Raw genomic sequence first — 15002 nt, forward strand, 5'->3', positions numbered from 1 at the left:
TCATAAACCCCAGTTGAAATGCCTGTTGCCCAGCATAGCAATGACAAGGAGCTTGTGTGTCTTTATTTATTTATTTTTATTCTATGCAATAGAGGGGAGGAAAATAATAATAAACAAACAAACAAACAAAAAATAAGCACCTGCCCCATTCAGGGATGAAAAATAGCAAAGGCAAAAAAGATCCACTCATACTACTTGAATTTTTGTTTTATAGCAAGTTTTCATCCACTACACAAAGATTCTTAGAGACAGGCTTGGGAGAGTTTATTATCAACTATAAAATCTTTTTTTTTTTTTTTTTTTTTTTTTTGAGGTGGAGTCTTGCTCTGTCGCCCGGACTGGAGTGCAGTGGCCAGATCTCAGCTCACTGCAAGCTCCGCCTCCCGGGTTTACACCATTCTCCTGCCTCAGCCTCCCGAGTAGCTGGGACTACAGGCGCCCGCCACCTCGCCCGGCTAGTTTTTTGTATTTTTAGTAGAGATGGGGTTTCACCGTGTAGACCAGGATGGTCTCGATCTCCTGACCTCGTGATCCACCCGTCTCGGCCTCCCAAAGTGCTGGGATTACAGGCTTGAGCCACCGTGCCCGGCCAACTATAAAATCTTATTAAATTGTATTTCATAGCCTGAATTATGAGAGATACAGGAAATCTTTGTGAAGCAATTTGAAATAGAGAACCAAAATTGCTATTTATAGTCGACATCCAAAATGACTACTAATCAGGATAAATTTATCTATGGATCTGTTTGGTGGATCTATTTATACATTTAATTATAACAAATTCGTGAGACTTTGAACTCTTATATTGTAGTTTTTACTTAATTCTGTATCCTTATCATTCTGTATGCCATTAGCATCCTTCATATGTGGTATGATTAGAAGTGTTTATTCCTTCGCATAAATGCGTTATAATTGGCGTTTGTGTCTAGTTTTATCTGATATTTTAAACAATCTGGAATGAAACTCCTTTACATAAGTCATTGATCACATCCTTCATTATGTCTTAGAAATGGGTGATCTCAACAAAACACACAAATATCTTAAAGCTATTGAAAACTATTATCTCAGTATAATTCACCAATTCCAGCCGCCATGTAGTTTTTCATCCATTCCTTCAGCTGTTCCTTTAAAATGGTACTTTTAGTATACATGGAATTATGGATAAAACAGACTGTAGAAAATATTTAAACCTCAAAATGTAGACAAATGCCTAAAAAAAAATCTTAGCTCTGTGAATGCCCTTCATCGGGGAATTTTTACAGAGAATGAGATGCAAGTTTTGGAAATCCGGTGGGAGTTTTGAATAAGGGGCAATTTCTGAGTAATGGTGTAATAGAGTCATAGTAATGGTGTAATAGAGTAATGGTGTAATACCCCACAGTGGGGGGTAGAAGAGAAGCTTTGAGAATCTAGAATGCACCAGGTCCTTTTAGGTAGGAGACAAAAAATGCAGCCAAAGTGGCGAAGGGATGGAAAGGAAAATAGTCCTGAAAACAAACAAACCTATTACAAAATTTTTACGCATCTACTTCTATGACCTTCTGGTGAGAATGCAACTTACAATCACTTTCCTAGAGAGCTATTTGGGAATACCTATTGAAAGGCTTAAATAACAGATACTCTGTCTAAGCACATACAATTTGAAGACTTCATACCCAGAAAATCATCATTGATATCCCAAACAACTATTTTAACAGAATTTAACTTTTACAAATAAAAAGTTAAATAAAATTTGTTTCATCTTTCCAAAATTTTTTATATGCAAATAGTGAGAAAGAGAGAGGGAGAGGCAAACAATTTATACCATGTATTTTGTTTACAACTGGCTTCTTTATCCGTTTACCAATATATAATGGCGCTTATTGCTGGTTTCTAATTTTATGGTGATACTAAATTTTCTTATTTTTTCAAACTTCAAAACACAAAGACAAAAAGCCATCAACAAATGCTATTTTGCTATATCTATATATGATTCAGTACTGCGTATCAAAATGGGAAAACTTTCTTTTCCCATATTCTTTCATTTAGTGGTTCCCCATCCTCACTTGTAACCACAAACTGGATCTAGGGTTAATGCCATTTGTGCTCTATTTCAAAGACATTATTGGTTAAATAGCCTTCTTTTCAACTACCTTAAGAACCTAGCCACAATTTATATTATTGTTTTCATGGGAAAAATGTGTTCCAGGTTTCAAACAGCTAGTGTAAAAACAAATCCAAAAAAGTTTGTATGTATGTTGAAGATTGTCTATTCAGTTTCTTGTTTGTTTGTTTTTACTCCTGAAAGCTAGTTAGTGTCTTGAAGTCATGAATTGCCTGAGAGTACAATATACCCAGTGCCGGAAATTGTGGCCTGACCTTTAGTTAAGAAAGACTTCCTTCTAGATCTCTGTCTTACAGAGACCATTTTTTCCATGAGCATTTCTTCGTTATTTTTGAAGTTATCAATTGAAATCACAATTTACTGATTTGTATGTGAAGTAAGTCTGACACAAAACAGGGAATCATATTTAAGACTACTAAGTCATCCCCTTCTCATTACTTTCTTTTGTTTGATTGTAGAAAAACCTCAATAGAGCCATCTCTCTCTAATACTTATATTTATCTCCAGAGATCCAGCTTGTTCAAAAGGAGACCATTATCTGATTGCCTGAATAGATCCCATTGCAGGAAAAATTGACTGAAATATTGTCAAATGTGTTCCAGCAATAAAATTCAGGTAATAAGGTGAATTTCTAGCTTTCTGTGTCCAGACTCCCCTATATGATTCTAAACAATAGTTGAGGCAGGTCAAGAAGAAGAGGTTGAGAGACATGACATGACGGTAAAGAAAGACCAGGAAGAGGATGAAAGCTTTGTGAGTCTCAGGAACATAAAACTGTCAGTTGTTTGCAGCAAAATTCTCACGACCCCAAAGCTGAACTTTGTGAACAGGCTTGACATCAAACTCTTGCCTGGAGAAAATAAAGAAGAAAAGAAAGAGAAAAAAAAAGAAGACCCTTGCCCTGCATACACATATACACACACACACATGCACACACACAAATGCACACACATATGGCATGTGTGCACTGCTTAAATTTGTAAGGACATGTATAACTGGCCCATTGCACATTGGATTACAGAACCTCATTCTACTGACTACAGGGTAAAACCAGTCTTCTTTCATCTGATTTGTGACCTCTCTAACACAGTGCTTCTATATAAGTCTTTATCCTGAGCAGTTTGTATTAGGCTGAATGATAGAATTGTTTGTATTGGTCAATTATTTCCAACTCTGTTTCCTGGAGAGGCTATTTCTACTTTTTTTAGTATTACAAATTTCCTAATATGTGAGGAGGAGGTATGATGTATGATGAAAACCATGAATTTAGGTGTTGATTGGGTTTGAGTTTCAACTCAGCTAACTTTCTCAATTTAAAGTTATTTGATTTTTTTTTGTTTTGCCCTTTAAAACCATGAAAATCATAGCATGTACCCCTTTTAATTATTGTGAGAACTGAAAGACATACACACTAACTGATCACACTTACTTAGAAAGCTTAGATTAATGCCTGACCACAGTGAGTCTACAGTAAACATTGGATATAATTATTATTGTTATTAAAATAAATCGTTCATTGCATCAGAGACCTGGAATGAAATAATCCCCAGATATATGCACCTTAACCTTAGCAATCTCTTTTTGAGTACAAAAAGAGAACTTATTTTAATCTATAACAGGAAACATCCCACATTTCCCTCATATGCCTCCATAGTTAGGAATTTTAACCTATTTCTTTGTTTATTACGGTAATGGAAGTTTTCATCAAATGGGCTAGAACTAATTTTCAAACATGATTGCTATGACAGCTTTCATAGTTTTTATCACATTATAGGTAAGTGCATTTTACTAATGGTCATACCTAGCAATAAAGAAATAATAGCACTCAATGCAAATGGATAGCTTAAAAATTGGACATTAGATGTGAATCAGAGTCTGACTTTTCATATAAAAGGTTTTATGGATTTTAAATATGACTCAGTGGTTTCTATTTGAATGCTGATTGTGTCCCTCTCTGCTTTTCATAGACATGGTGGGTAAATTCCACAGTAATAAATATCTTGGAAATTTCTGTGTAATAGAATTAGTACAGCTTATCCAGTAACCCACTTGATTATATTTTCTACAATTGATATTATATAGTCCTTTGATGTTTGTTGATATTGGCTTTGATATTTATTAATGTTATCTTCAAAAATTTCATTTATGAGATTCAAACCTTCATCACTTTCTTATTTTCTCAGATGACCTGATAAATCTCTTATGTCTATCATTTTCTAATAATACTTTCTGTCCTACAAAATAACTTTCTTCCGGTCTTACTCTTTTCAATACCTGGTATATTTGTAGGTGCTGCTTAATATTTTCCCTCCTCTCTCATCTCTGGAAACTTACTTTAAATTTTTCTTTTCAATTGCTTGATATTTTTCAACCCTCTAAATGCCCTTATTAATATTTTCTAGGTTTTAGGTTCGTTATATGTTAGATTTCAACATCAGACCACAAGATTTATGTGCCTATTATTTCACATATATTATAGTTTTGTCATCATGAAGTTATCCCTTGATACCCCAGCTTAACTTTGACTTTGTGACAAAATATTGTTCTGCCTTTCTATTTACATGGGAATGCGAATTTCTTACCAAGATTCTGCATCACAGACTTTTGTGTTAGATTTCCAGATACACCAACAAGCCTAATTGAAAAAATGGGCATATGCATATTTACCCTCCTTTTGTTATGTTTTTGCAATTTAGTAGATAACTATCCTTATACTTTTAGCTCGTTAGATCTAGTAGTTGAAGACCTGTGAGGTAAACTCACAAAAGATAGATTAGCAAGGAAAAAAAAACATATTTAATTACATATGTATGTACAGGTATTCACATAGAAATGTGTCAAAAGGAAATGGTTAGAATTTGGGGCTCATATACCATCTTAACAAAGGATGATAAATTGTGTGGAGAAGTAACTATACAAAAGAAGGGAAGGCACCGAACCTCTAGGGAATATAAATTGTGGAAATGTAAGTATGAGGAAAACTAATGGAATATAAGGGTTATTTAGTAAGATGTGTTTTATAGACTCAAGTGCTTTCTCCATTGATGAGAGGAATCTCCACTGACAGAGCTGTCCTCCTCTTTCTGATACAAAAAAGAAAGACATCTTTACAAATGGAAATTTGTGTTATGTTTACAAAGGAAAATTTATGTCCCACTTTTAGACAGAAAGCTGGAGGTCAGAGAGCTTTTTCTGTATTTGCTATTCCTAAATTACCATCAGCTTAAAATAAGCCTTATCTCAAAGCAGAATATTTTGGGCTAATATACACCAATCTCCATCTGTGTCTGTTTTTCTTTCTTTCTTTTCTTTCTTTCCTTCTTTTCTTTCTTTCCTTCCCTCTCTCCCTCCCTCCCTCCCTTCCTTCCTCTCTCTCTCTCTCCCTCTCTTTCTTTCTTCTTTCTTTCTTTCTTTCTTTCTTTCTTTCTTTCTCTTCTCTCTCTCTCTCTCTTCTTTCTTTCTTCTTTCTTTCTTCTCTTCTCTCTCTCTTTCTTTCTTTCTTTCCTCTAAACACTTTAGTTTTGAAGCTTGGCTGGTACCTTCCACATATTTTTGTTTTGTTTTTGTTGTTAATCTTGTACTTACTTTGTCTCACCAGTTCCTGATTTTAAATAATCTACATCGTTTTTCACAAATATAAGCACTGTAAAATGTTTATAAAACATTTTTAAACATTTAACATTTGTAAAATTAAAAACCACCCCCAATTCTGACATCCAGTGATGGTCTTTATTAACATTTTGGTGCATTTTATTTTTGTTGCAGGTATGTATTTCTGTAAGTATGTGTGTATTAACAAAGCTCACTAATACTTTATAATCAAATTCTCTGCTGGTTTCATATCCTCCATTCATCCACTTGCACCTTAAACATCAGCAAACTGACTTGTCCCTGGAACACACTGGTTCACCTTTACATATGCACCCCATCCCTAAACCGAATTTTCATTTTACAGTACCAAGGCACCCTTATATTTGCCTTTATATCAAAACACATTTTATATGCATTATAATTTTCTTTCTTGTCCATCTCTTCAGCTACACACAGAGCTTAACAATTTATTTTTGTTGTTGAAATCTGCTGAATAACAAGTTTTTAATAAGTATTTGTTAATCAAACATATGTTTCAAGCATTTTCTATCTCTATCAAAGGAAATGCATCAATCAACACATGTTTACTAACACCTTGTATATACTTCTATGCTAGATGTTGTATATGCTACAAAGAAAATAGTGACTGCTGAATACAGACAAATGGGAGAAGAAAGCAGGTTTGGAATCAGAAGACTTTGCTATTTGCTAATGCCCATTTCGCAATATCATTTAGAAATTTTCATTGTTAGTGGTTTTACAATATGATGTCAATGTTAAATATACTAGTATTAAATATATTTTGACATTAAATATTTTTATTTAAAATCAAAATAATATTAAAATGTTAGTCTTAACATTTCAAATATTTAATTTAACATTAAAATATTATTGCTACTCTTATTTAATTCATCCAAGTGGCCACAATTTAATGAGTGTAGCATAAAGTATTTGCAGTTCTTACCGTCTTGCTGAAAATGCAAAATGTCGATTTCAGTCTTTGTCTTAAACTCGTAATTAAAACTTAAAAGAGTATACAGTTCAACCCTAAATCAGTACAAGGTGTGTGCTCACACTTTCTGGAAACTTAGATAGTGCTTCTTATTGCATTGGATCTCTGACAAAACAAAGATGTTGCCTACAAAAAACAACAAAGTTAATGAGACTTTTAAAAAAATGACTATAAACAAAGCAACCATGGCTCTCAAAAATAAAAAGCACTTCATTTTATTTTAAAGTCTTCAAGTTTCATTTTATTTTAAAGTCTTCAAGTTTAGATAGATTACTGAAGCCCAAGGAACTGCCACTCCATAGCTTTTCCTTCAGTCCTATTACTAGGGTCTCCCATAGTCTTTTTTTTTTTTTTTGAGACGGAGTCTCGCTCTGTCGCCCAGGCTGGAGTGCAGTGGCCGGATCTCAGCTCACTGCAAGCTCCGCCTCCCGGGTTTACGCCATTCTCTCGCCTCAGCCTCCCAAGTAGCTGGGACTACAGGCGCCCGCCATCTCGCCCGGCTAATTTTTTGTATTTTTTTAGTAGAGACGGGGTTTCACCGTGTTAGCCAGGATGGTCTCGATCTCCTGACCTCGTGATCCACCCGTCTCGGCCTCCCAAAGTGCTGGGATTACAGGCTTGAGCCACCGCGCCCGGCCGGGTCTCCCATAGTCTTAAAGTGTTATTCTACAGTTGGCAAGATCTTTAGGTTGACCCTTCTGTGAACTAGGAGGTCTACAATGAAATTTATATGAATCCTATGAGTTCTAAATTCTATTTGGCTTTTACAACGTGTAACTCGGCATTCTCACAGATTTTAGTTTCCTTTTACTTATAGCATTTAATCCTCAAAAGTTTATTATATAGATACTGTTTCAGTGAACAGCTATTTAGCACTATTATTACTATCTTCTGCTTAAGATTGTTTTCAATAATGCAAAACCAAAATTCAAAACCCATACAAAAAGAGATCATCAGAATGTATTCATACAAATTCTGTTATGTGAGTTAGCTTTTTTTTTTTTTGCTTGTTTATGCAACGTCAAACTTTTCCCTCATCTTGTAAAATTCAGCATTTTCTTGTAATTCAGAAATTCTCAGTGATAAAGTTCTGCCTTAATTAGTATTGAGGATTATTTTTTTAAAGGGTGAGAGAGAAAGAGAAGGAGAGTTGAGAGAATAAGCACAGGAAATGATTAGAATAACAACATGACAACTGGAGAGGCATCACACTTCAAATGGACGAATAGGGCACAATAATGGATCCCAAATGTTTTTATTTTTTTTCTTAATTTCTATGTTTCCATAAGAAATCTAGAGAATAGTTTAAGCTGAAGCCTTATCACTAGAGCCAAAAAATAATAAACACAAAAAAACTCTTTAAGAAGTAATAAAATATAAGAAAACAATATTTAAAAATTTAAGTATGTTAATAAAACATTTCTTTCTTTTTTTTTTTTTTTTTTTTGGTTATTACCTACTTATTGTTTGTGATTATTTTACTTGGTACCCTGTGATTTCCTCCCTCTTTGCTTTGCCTGTCTTACAGATACTTTTCTAAGAACTCCCATTATTGGATAAGTAGTATCAAAATTCTTTTTGATAGGTTAGGGTCTAATTATATATGTAGATAGCCAGAATCAAAGCAGAATAAATGTTTGTTTGTTTTATGTTTTGTTTTTTTGAGACAGTGTCTCACTGTGTCACCCAGGCTGCAGTGCACTGGTGCAGTCTTGACTCACTGCAACCTCCGCCTCCCAGACTGAAGCCATCCTACCACCTCAGCCTCCCGAGTACCTGGGACCACAGGCACATACCACTATGGCCAGCTAATTTGTTTTGTATTTTCTTTTTAAGAGATAGGGTTTCACCACGTTGCCTAGGTTGGTCTTGAACTCCTGTACTCAAGAGATCCACCCACCTGGGTCTCCCAAAGCTCTGGGATTACAGGCATAAGCCACCACACCTGATAAAGAAGAATAAATTTTCAAAATGTTTACTTTCATTTGTCGTTTCAAATATAAGAAAATAGTCTTATGATTATACAATGTAATATTAATAACATTCAATTTCTTATGGCATTATTTACTTATACATGGTCATTTACTACAATCACAACTTTACTAATATAATTATTTATATTTATGATACTTTTTATAGTATATTGATAAAATAGTTAACATTTCTTGAGTGTTTACCATGTACCAATTATGATAAAGGAATTATCAAAAAATTATTTATTTTAATATTTAATATCATAAGGCAATTACTATTATCCCAATTATAGAAAAAAATGAGGATCAGAGAGGATAGATAACTTGTCCAAGATCTTGTAGTAGTGAGATTATAAGTCTAGCTATCCATGTAAAAACTATGCTACGTCATATCTAAAAGCCTATGTAGCAGACAGGATAGGCATATGATAATCATTTTGCAAATACAGATGCAAAACCTTATGTTCTCATTACTCAACTTGCTCATAAACACTCAGCAAGCTATTTGAAAAGACTAAAAGTGTGAGGGTATTTTGTTGTTGTTAAACTTTTACTTTTGATTCAGGGGTATCTGTGAAGTTTTTTTATGTAGGTAAACTCATGTCATAGAGATTTGTTGTATAGATTATTTCATCCCCCAGGTATTAAGCCTAGTACACACCAGTTACTTTTTCTGCTCTTCTCCATCCTCCTGTCCTTCACCCTTAAGTAGACCCCAGTGTGTGTTGTTTCCTTCTCTGTGTTCGTGAGTTCCCATCATTTAGTTTCCACTTATAAGTGAGAACATGCAGTATTTGATTTTCTGTTCCTGCATTAGTTTGCTAAGGATAATAGCCACCAGTTCCATCAATGTTCTTGTAAAAGACATGATTTCATTCTTTTTTATGGCTGCATAGTATTTCATGGTGTATATGTACCACATTTTATTTATACAATCTGTGATTGATGGGCATTTGAATTGATTCCATGTTTTTGCTATTATGAATAGTGCTGCAGTGAACATACACATGTATGTGTTTTTATGGTATAATGATTTAGATTCCTCTGGGTTTATACCCAGTAATGGGATTGCTGGGTTGAATGTTAGTTCTGCTTTTGGCAGTTTGAGGAATCACCATACTGCTTTCCACAATGGTTGAACTAATTTGCACTCCAGGTAACAGTGTATAAGCATTCTCTTTTCTCCACAACCTCACCAACATGTGTTTTTTTTTACTTTTTAATAATAGTTATTCTGACTGGCATGAGATGGTATCTCACTGTGGTTTTGATTTGCATTCCTCTAATGATCAGTGATACTGAACTTTATTTCGTATGCTTGGTGACTGCATGTATGTCTTTTTTTGTCTGTTTTTTAACTACTAGTGAGCTTTCTCACTTCATCACAATTTTTTTTAATTTAGATTTTCTCATTTAAATTTCTTACCACTTTTTAGACGTAGATGCATTCTTTATATTTCATCTGTCTTTAGATGAATGTTAATTCACAATTTGATACTAGATCCTCCTTTAATTTTTTGTTCATGATTTGTCTGTCCAGAGTAAAAAACTATTAAAAAGTGGCAAAATATAGAAACCAATGGTTTTCAGGCATTGGATAATAGGAAATTCAAGTCTACAATTTTTTTTTTTTTTTGAGGCAGGGTCTTGCTCTGTCGCCCAGGCTGGAGTGCAGTGACGCAACCTTGGCTCACTTCACCTCTACCTACCGGGTTCAAGCAATTCTCCTACCTCAGCCTCCCAAGTAGCTTGGACTACAGATGTGTGCCACCATGCCCAGCTCATTTTTGTATTTTTAGTAGAGACGGGATTTCGCCATATTGGCTAGGCTGGTCTCGATCTCCTGACCTCAGGTGATCCGCCCCCCCTTGGCCTCCCAAAGTTCAGGGATTACAGGTGTGTGCCACCACACCCAGCCTCCAATTCTTAAGATAAGGTAAACATATTCCCTGGCTTTCTGCCTGGGGATATGTTCATACCTCAAGGCAGATCAAATCAGAGCTCAAGTAGTGAAGCAATACCTTTGAGCTGCTAAGGCAAATATGAGTTCCAGGCCACTAAAACAGCTGAAATTTGCTGAGCAGGATCCCAGAAAATAGGGGCTACATAGAGTAAAGTACCCAGAAGTCTGCATGAGAAGTTACCATGGGGTCTTGACTGAGAGAAGTTGTACAGGCATAGGATAAACAACTGAGACAGCAGAAGTTTTTTCTTACAGAGATGATGGCAGAATCATGATACCAAAAGCCTTTTAAGTGTGGATGATAGAATTTTGGTCTAGGAAGAGCAGAGAAACCTCTCTAATAAACTAATATATTCAAGTGAGATCCAAGAAAATTAATAACATATTAATAAAGATTACATTCTAAAATAAAGGCCACATCCTAAGTATCAACTCAAAATTGAAATCATTATGTCATAAAAAATAATAAAATCAAGCTTCACAATGACAGGAGGATCTGCCCATAATTGAACATGTTGTCAAGAAAGCAAGTTGGCACAATCCAGATGTCTTATAACACATCACTATAATGTCCAGAATAAGATACAAATTACTAGGCATGCGGAAAAAAAAAAAAAAAAAAAAAAAAACAGTGAAAATGTGACTTTTTAAAAAAACAATCAATACAAATAGATCATGCAATATTCCAGATGTTGTAATTAACTGATAGAGCCATTTAAATTTCAAGGGCCTAAAGGAAAAAAAAAAGTAACAGTGAGTGAACAGATGAAAAATCTCAATAGAGAAATTAAAACTAAAAAACTAAACTGAAATTACAGAACTGAAGAGTCCAATATCTAAAACAAAACAAAACAAAACAAAAAAAATCACTTACTGGGTTTAAGCGCAGTTTAGACATTGATTACAAAAAAAGGTTAGTCAACTTAAAAACAGATCAACACAAGATATATATTCTAAAAAAATAGAGAGAAAAAGATTGAAAGAAAATTAGGAGAACTTACTCCTTTTGTCTAACTGAAACTGGCGAATATAGTTAGTAACAATGTAACGTATTAAAAAATTGCTGAGAGTAGATTTTTAAGGTTCTCACCACAAAAAACATGAATATGTTTGGTGCTGCATATGTTAATTCGCTTGGTTTAATTATTCCACTGTGTGTGTGTGTGTCAAAAGATCACAGTGTGGCACATAAATATATACAATTATTATTTGTTACAATTATTAAAATATACATAACTTTAAAAAGCAATTAAAAAGAAAAATAAATAAAATTAACAGAGCCTCAGTGACCTATGCAAAAATGTGAAGTGATCTAACACACACGCAACTGTGTGTTAGGAAGGAAAAAATGAAGGTACAGAAAGCATTTTTTTGAAGAAATTCCTACTCTTGTAAAAGCAAAAAAAAAAAAAATCACCTTTCATATCCAAGGAGCTCAATAAATGTCAGTAAGAATAAATTTTAAAAAAAAACCTATATCTAGGCATATCAAAATCATGCTGCTATCATAAAAAGCTAAGATGAAACATTTTATCATGTGCCAAAGGCAAAAACAAAGCAAAACAGATGACAATTCGGGGAACGATTATATAAAAACAGTTGACTTCTTATCAGTAGTAATGGATGCTAGAAAACAATCAAACAACAAATGTGAAATAGCAGAAGACAAACAGCCGTTGACCTGGACTTCTGTACTCAGTGAAAATATCCTTCACAAATGATGGAGATGCGAAGGCAATGCCAGTCACACAAAAGCTGAGAGAATGGTCATCAGCATTATAAGGATGCTGGAAAAAGTTCTTCAGGCTGAAGGAAAGTATTACTTGATGGGAATAGTTTCCAGGAAAATAAACTGTCCTCAAAAACATAGAATCTAGTACAGCACTGTTCATCAAACAATGACCTGTGGGGCTCAGTCCAGCTCACTGACTGCATTGTAAAGTTTTATTGGAACACAGCCACGTCTATACATTTATATATTATCTATGACTACTATGGTCCTACGATTGCAAATTGAGTTTCAACAGAGATCATATTTCACCCTTTACAGAAGGAAAAATTGCTAAGTCTTATTGTAGGAGATAAAAAAGCAGACATGATAAAACATAACAAGACTAATGTATAATCGTGTGTAGCACAAATGTGTGCATTGAGAAAATTCAGATATCTCTTTAAACAAACAAAAAAAAGAGCTACTTGGAAATTTTCACTGGTTGGATGAGAGATTAGAAAAGTGAAAATTTATGAATGTTGACTAAATAGCCACTGCCTAGAGCCTTTCATTCACCAGAACAGAATAATGGAAAATGATTCTTTGATACTATCCAGTGTTAAATTCAAGAAGTGGCATTAAAAGTACGATTCTATTGTTTGTATCAGATTTTCAAATTTACTGCAAGGAACACTAAATTTTGAATTAGGTACCCCATTTTTATGCAAAATAAGTAAATACATAAAGGATTTATGGATGATTTATCCTGGGCTCAATTTTTATAAGGCTTACTTCCGTAAGGTATAAGTTTCTAAAAATCCTTTCACGGATTGGCGATTTGTTGCCAGATTTGTCTGGCTATTAGATTGTAACAGCGCAGGTGGGAATTTAGGGAAATAAACAGTACTCATAAGGACCTGTTGATTAATTTGAGCTCAGCCTTTCCATCCCTAATATTCTCTTTCCTTTCTCTCTCTGCACATCTGTGACGCTGGAGTTTGGCCCAGAGGAAGAACACACAGTGGAGATAAAGAGATGTGTGCCAAGAAAGCCGAATATTCAGATCAGATGGGATGCAGATGAACATCTGTGGTGAGAAAAAAAAAAAAAAAACAGAAAAAAAAAAAGTCAACGATGGATACTCTCCCAACGTTGAAATAACTGTACAGAATTCTACCCCTACAAAATCTCTTTTTTTATATTGAGTTTTTCACTTAAAGAAATAGTGTTTCTGTACTGCACTTAAAGGTTATTTGCCTGCTCCTCTGCAGGTGTGTGTGTGTGTGTGTGTGTGTGTCTTTTTTCAGTTTACCAATTCAAAGGCACAGGCCAACCTCCTATTATTTGTGTCCATATTTAAAGTGGGCTTGACAGTCAGATTTTTGCACTGACAGGCACACAATAAAAATCATGTACTGTTACTAGTTTTCTAGGCAGAATTATTTCATAACAATTATCTTCAAATCTCCAATGTTCTGTGTGCTCAAAACCAATTGTCTTTATTTTAATAATTAAGCCAAAGTGACAGTGGCTGACAGCTGCAATTGGTTTCATTTGTGAGGCAGGCACTGCTTTCAGTATCACCATGGAATCCTTCTGGCTCAGTGTCAGAATATTTAAGCCATTGAATGTAACCAAATTTGCAGTCAGACAAGGTGCACATTTTCAGGCAAACCCACATTTTGTGTGTGTGTAACATCATGCATTTTCTCACCAACTCTCAATAGCTTTAGCAAGATTTTTAAAGTATGAATCTACAAAATATTTAACAGATGAAAAGGGGATTTTTAAATGAAACTGCTTTGTTCCCTTTTTGTGCTATTAATCCAAGAGTTGGTCAAAATTTTCTGTAAAGGGCCAGACAGTAAATATTTTTGGCTTTGCAGGCCATATGGTCTCTGTTGCCATGACTGAGTTCTGTCCATGGAGTTTGGAAGCAGCCGTAGACAATATGTAAATGAATAGGTGTAGCTTCCGTCCAATAAAGCCATATTTACAAAAACTGGCTGCAGGGAAGATTGGTTCATGGTCTGCTTTAAAAACCATTCAACATACTTTATTTTTAAAATAATGCACACTATTTTAAGTTGTTATTCTCTTCCTGATTATTAAAACTGCAAAGCACTTCTAGAGATGGAGAAGGAGTGATGATAGTTTAAAAACAAAAGATTTGAGATTATTTAGTATTTGAACAATACAAAATGTATTTTCTATAAATATAATGTGATATTTACATGACATATAACAAATTCCTTCCCTGTAGATTTTCTCATTCATTTCAGTAACAACCTGGTTAGTTAGGGTGACAGGTTTGATTCCTCAGCCCCATGAAGCTTAAACAGGTTAAGTGGCTTTCCCAATGTTATAATGGCTAAGTGCAAAATCAGAATTTTACCTTTTCCATTTGGATTCTAAAGCTTTTATTTGGGGCAGCAGAGCATTTAGGGACCTGATACTTGGTGGTAATTTTGATTCTACAGAAACGGTCTTAATTCAGTCCTTGATGTGCAATTACTGTTAGAAGTGGCAAAGAAAATAAATACCTCTCATATTATTAAATTAATGGAGAGAGAAAGACTGGATAATTTAAGAAAAAAAAAAAAGCCTAAAATACTCAGTATTTCTCAGTCCAAATTATAAAGGTAATT

At 34.4% G+C, this 15002-nt stretch overlaps 1 long non-coding RNA gene across 4 annotated transcripts in view; it reads left to right on the plus strand.

Moving 5' to 3' along the window:
* LOC117066607 overlaps positions 1-15002 on the plus strand; it is a 312810-nt gene that overhangs the window by 18400 nt on the left and 279408 nt on the right. For 2 of the 4 annotated variants that reach the window (XR_004430397.1, XR_004430400.1), the window contains exon 1: positions 10542-13446. This is a non-coding gene — a long non-coding RNA (uncharacterized LOC117066607). Of the gene's footprint in view, positions 1-2358; positions 2720-6311; positions 6376-10541; positions 13447-15002 lie in introns of those variants that run through there. The other 2 variants (XR_004430398.1, XR_004430399.1) reach the window with 2 other exon arrangements.

Source organism: Trachypithecus francoisi, unplaced genomic scaffold (genome assembly GCF_009764315.1).
Source record: "Trachypithecus francoisi isolate TF-2019V2 unplaced genomic scaffold, Tfra_2.0 Lachesis_group20, whole genome shotgun sequence".
Lineage (NCBI taxonomy): Eukaryota > Metazoa > Chordata > Mammalia > Primates > Cercopithecidae > Trachypithecus > Trachypithecus francoisi.